Below are 6,000 nucleotides of genomic sequence, written 5' to 3'. Positions count from 1 at the left end.
CAATCTGAGGAGAAAGAAACTAGCTCTTCATTTGCACGTCGTTCATTCAATGCGTTACACATACAATGTTCTAACACAATAAATGAGCACATCGAACTTTCGACTGTCCTATTACAGTCTTTTTCAGAATTCAAAGGACCAATCACATAGGTCACGTGACCTTGTGGACACGCGGCGTCAGCAGTTGGTCCCAACCTGTCTCTTGCCAGGAAGTTCATACCACCCACCGTCTCTATTATGCTTAGGCCACAGCAAGTAATCTTTATGGATGACATCAGCGCGCTCATTAATTTTCGCCAGATTTCGAAAAAAAAAAAAAAAAATTCATTTCCCTCCGACGGTGGTCAACATCCCAATAATTGGCAAATATGTCGTAAGCTAGCTCTGATTTCTGTTTTCTGTATTTGTTCTAGTTGATTGAGCTGTATACACATCTTCAAGGACGTTGACACACCCACAGGACATTATATTTGGTTCTAGTTAATTGAGCTGTATAAACAAGGTGTTTCATCGCATATGAATACCCAGTGTAGTTGCTTCAGAATCTGATGATGGTACAGCAAGCTCTTTTCTACATTTGTTGTAGTTAGTCTATTGTCCATTTTCATTCAGACTTTATCTTAATAAATGATATAACTTAACTCACCAAAGTTGGCAGGGAACACATCAATCCGTCGCGTATTTCCGATGTCTCCGACAAAATATCGGCCGCTTTGTCCGCTACTGATCCACTGAACGTCGTACTGGTACTGGAACCTCGCAATGTATTGCCGAGTAAGAACCGTCCCCAGAGTCCCCACTGCCATTTCATCGTCGTTCTGATAACAAAAACAAACACAGTTACAACTAACACTAACATAAACACTACTTTTCGCCAAAAGATTAGCAATATATGAAAGGGATTTATCATCCTAACAACGATATAATAAGACATACTCATGTAAGGTCAGAACAATTCTTCCCAGGAGATTAAAAAATTGATATCAAGATCGTCATCGCCTTAAGAGGATACATTTCTCTTATGCGACAGTCACATTTCCTAACCGACTCCCCACCGGGTATACGTAGATTACAGACTGTTTTTGCCATATTGTCGAGCCCCTGTTGATTTTATTTCGCACTTAAAACCAGCCCGGATCCCGACGAAAAAAGTACGCCGATACGTATTCGTGAAAACATCCACAGGGCTCCCACCAGGTGTGTGATAAAGCAGATCGTAAACTACCCGGCGGGGCATCGGTTTGGAATCTAATGCTAGGGTCACAGTTCCCAACCGGGGCCCGGCCGGGCTGTTTGGGGAAACGAAAAATTAACCTGTATTTCTACAGATATGTACAAGCTATGCTCTTGGCTAATTTTTGGTCCTTTTTGTGTTCTTCTTGTCTTTTATATCATACGTATCGTTCCCAAAAACTGCCCGGCCGGGCCCCGGATTGGAAATGTGACCCGATCATAACTGTAGCATGTGCCTGTATGTAGCTAAAATCACAGCGGACACCGGGGCCTAGATCGGCTACATTCCCTACGGACCACATTGGAAAGGTGACTGAGGCATTATTAAACAGCGACGGTAATAGGACGTGAAGAATGGTTTTCTCACCGCGTGTTTGGTGTAATTCCAGGTAGACCCACGCACTACGAAATCGCGACTAGTTGGATCGAAGTCCCTACAGAGGTATGGTGAGTCTGAAATTACAGGTCATTGTATTTGTTAGAGTAGGACAGAGGCTACTTTTGCGCTAACCTCTCAATGTGGTAAAACAAGGTTTTAGATTCGTGAATAGTTTCATTAGGTTGGCAAGTCACTGGATAACAGAGTTCTTTGTTCGCAGCCAAGATTTTTACACAGTCGATATTTCCGTGACCGCCTGTCATCTTTCCCAGGGCAATGAAAAATGACTGGTTCTACTCTAGTCATGAACCGTGATGAGGAAGAACATAAACTTTGTTACGTTTGGGACCGCATTCTTCACACTGCAGCAGCGACAGCTAGCTGCAGTGTTAAGTAAAACTAGTCATTATTACCCTACCGGGCATAAGGTCACCGGAACGTGGGCTAGGTAAAACAAAAACCCCACCTGGTTTGTACAAAAAAAAATTGTTATTCAAAGTTTTTGCTCTGTATCAACACAGATGGATTTTCATGCAAGTGAGTTTACGAGTACGTAGATACCTCTGATTCCGTACAGTTGAAACAGTCTCAGCCATGGCTCCCAGCCCGAATAGGTGGCAGTTATAGTGACCTTCCAGTAACGGCCCGACGCTGAGAAACCAGCGTAGTACTGCGGGAGCGTGTTGTTCGCTTCGACGTCATTGACGGTCAACACGTGAGTCCAGTTGTACGGGTAACTCGTGGCGGACGTCTGCAGCGTAAAGGCTTTAACGTCATGGTTCCAGTCGCAACCGTCATTGACAATTCGCAGTTTCGTCATGGTGTAACTGGCGCGGGAGTCCAGGACGAAAAACCAGCTGTTATAGTGGCGAGGCTTTCCAACTGGTTTCCACGGATGATATGAGGTGCGTGTACGACCTGTTGTTATACCGTCAGTCACCACGCTATCATCATCCTCGCCCGTGTATTCACGGACCCGTGGATTATATGCTTCGCCTACTTGCCAATGGCCAACAGGGATGCCCGTCTCCACATCTGCGACTTAAAGTTGTATGTGCAATACAAAAATAAAACAAATGTTAGAGCGCCGCGGAAGCTAAGTGGATTTACTTTTGGCTCCTGTAGCCATGTACATGTCATGTGACAGTATTTGACTTAAGAAATTGAAAATTTAAAGAAAAGAAAACTTCCATCTTGTCAGTGCACATGTGTAATGCTACTATATGTCGAAGCCGATGCCCAGTCGGGTACTTTATTATGGGCTGAAATGTGTCTTGAAAATGTGAGTGAAGCTGGGTATAACATAGACTCACCTTTAGAACCAAAGAATTCCACTCTTTGCACGAAAACTTTTTTGTTGTAGTCATACGTTTCGCTACACCATCTTTCTCGCGCACTGACCACATGTACGAAAACCACTTTCCACGTGCGTCCGATGTCCGAAAATCCAGCAACAGTTTCTAGACCAACGCTCACGTTTTGCCTTTGAGTACTCAGAACGTGCGTCCACTTCACTTGCTTTCGTTGTGCATGCGGACCGTTTGTTACATAGATGCTGTACCCGGTAACTGCGTGCTGATTTTTCTTGTAGGTAATGCGTATCTGACTCAGTTCGTGAGATGATCCAAAGTCCACAACCATAGGTTGAGTGTAGGACATGGTCCACACTGTGGATGGGTTCCAATCCAAAGCCTTCCAAACAGGCTGCTCCCACCGTTCAAGATTGTCTTGTGCAGACCAGTACGGGGAAACACTTAACCATCGATGGATGTTGCCTAATAAAAAGAAACAAGAAGCTAAAGGGCACCTCGGAGCTGACTTGGAAATAAAAAAGTATACATCATTGGCTGACGTGAGGCCACAAGCAGGGGAAAAATGTTGGAGCCTTATTATGAAAATACAACTAAGCAAGTGTAAGTAAGAACCAGCATTTTGTCATATCATGCATCATTATGTACATAATTACCAGCTGGTAGACAGAGGTGGCTAGCTTTTAGTCTCCAAGCAGACCCAATGGTTACAAAGACCGTATCCAACTGGCAGAAGGAGTTTTTATTGCAACCCGACGGTGCCTGACAACTTCTCTGCTGACTGGAGCTTCTCTGGCTAGCTTGTACGATTTTGGCACCGTGGGGATCTGCTTGGAGATTAGATACACTGTGCAGGATCACCTTGCTGATGTGACTACTTTTTGTCGACATATGCAACAAAGTTGAGGGAGGATCTATGATCTACATGTAAAGTAAGGTCTTAGGTAATTTTAACACATCGACACAAGCATTAATAACCCAGTCTATAGTGACCACTCGTTCACTAGATCAGCTTTATCGGTCTTCTTGGACAGTTTGGAGGTTACAGCTTGTAACGGCAATGAATGTATCTGTGTGCACTGTACTTACCTGGTACAGGGGTGGATGCGGGTGTGTTCAAACCCGTGTGTTGGAGTGGGCCTAGGCTTGTGACAGTTGCGGCAGTCGCCATACTGTTTTCATTGGATCCCATGCTGCTTCCTTCCACATTGGGATGTCCTGTGGCATGTAACATCTGAGTGACGTCCTCAATTTCCGGTCCTGCAGTACTGTCACGGTTGAAAAGATGGCCTACGGTTGAGTTCTGCTGATCATGAGATGCTGGTGTTGGGAGGGTCGTGGGTTTCTCGCCTGAACTTGCAATATTGCTAACGTCTCGCAGAAGACGAGACTTGGGTCCAACATTGGATGCAGGGATGAGATTTGTGGAGTCTTTTGTCGATTCTTTGGGATTTTTGTTATGTTGAGGATCGGCCATTTCACTGATACATGGTGAAGGCGGTCTGTGTGTGCACCCATGACTTTTCAAGGGGATGTTGTCTTCAGAATCTCGAGGCAATGCCTCGTATGAGGTCGTAAGAGTGTCTTGTTCGAGTTGATCATACCGGGATTTTGATTTCTTGGCAGGTTGACTTCGTCGCAGCCGGTCACGATGGTCGATGTTATCAAATGTGGCATAGACGCTCGGTAACACTTCTGTAACGTCTTCTGTAGTCGACTGAACATGGTCCTTCCATGCCTCTTTCTCGAAGAAGGCGAAGGGGGCTTTTTGGTCTACTTCGTCTCGGATCTCTTCTGCTGAGCGATGAAATATGGGGTGAATCTGCTCGTGTTTGAAGTCCAAGAATTCTTCTGTGCTGGCATGTGATTCGGTGGCATCGGTGGAGAACTGGGACTTATCTACAGTGAGAGGGGACACTTCTTTCTCGTCTCGCTGAGGTGGTTTTTCGACTAGTATTGGCAATTGGAAGAGATTGACGCGCCCTTGCTTGCCATTGGCGTCGACAATCTTTCTGACGGGGGTTTCAAAGGATGCTTTACCTTGGGTGAAATCATCCACCTGACCGTGCTTGTTTAGATAATCAAATCTGGAAGGGACGATCACTTGTTTGTTGGATGGTTTGTTCGTCGTGATTCGACCATTGCCTCCACGGGTTACACTGGAATCTGAATATTCTTTCATCTTTGCCCATGCGACATCTGATGATTTGACTTTGTTGAGCTTGGCGTTGTAACCCGAAGCACCCTTGTCGACAGAGAATGCGGTCATTTGCTTGAAGGCTTGTTTGCTCTGCTTGTAGAGGTTGCCATGGCCCTTCCAGTCATCAGGACTATCACGGCGCCAGCGAGGTAAATCTGCGTCGGCGTCATGATTGTTTTGCACCGACGACAGACGTGAAGGGGTAGCCTCTGATGCCGTGAGTGGCGTCGGTTCCGTTTCTCGACTCTCGTTCCAAATCAAATTCTCTCCAATGTATTTGGAGATGAAGTATAAGGTTAAGACGGCCACGAGAAGGTAAACAACCGGAGCCAATGGCCGCTCCCGGCGACAATTTTGTTGCCGACCTTGGGAGGGAAGAAAATAATAAAAAATGAGACTACTATATCCTCTGATGGAGTACATCTGAAGCAAAGATTAACGTGGTGAACGTGCAAACAGTGTCACAAAAAAACTCGTTCAGCCATGCAATTCGAAAAAGGTAGAATAGAAACGGAACTGACTCGTGAGCAGAATGATTGCTTTGCCCTCGGGAAGTGACGAGTTGAGACCCCTCCGGGTCTTACCTCTTACCAAAGACTTTAGAAATAGTACATACTGCTTTTTCTGCTCAGTACTTAGCATTTATGAGAAAGAGCATGTAAGTTGAACGCACACTGGCCACCACCAAAGGACTTGCCTGCTGTATTTTTTCCACAACTGTGTGGCCCAAGGGCTATAGAGACAGTGATGGGCGCCGAAAGCTGTAGGAAGGATATCTACTTGAGAAAACTAAGGGCGCTACACACACCAATCCTCGGCTCTAGGGTCAACATGCCCCCAAGGAAATTCTACAACAGCCTCCCTGAGCTAGACCCCGA

Source organism: Branchiostoma lanceolatum, chromosome 12, assembly GCF_035083965.1.
Source record: "Branchiostoma lanceolatum isolate klBraLanc5 chromosome 12, klBraLanc5.hap2, whole genome shotgun sequence".
Lineage (NCBI taxonomy): Eukaryota > Metazoa > Chordata > Leptocardii > Amphioxiformes > Branchiostomatidae > Branchiostoma > Branchiostoma lanceolatum.
This window is presented reverse-complemented; position numbering follows the sequence as displayed.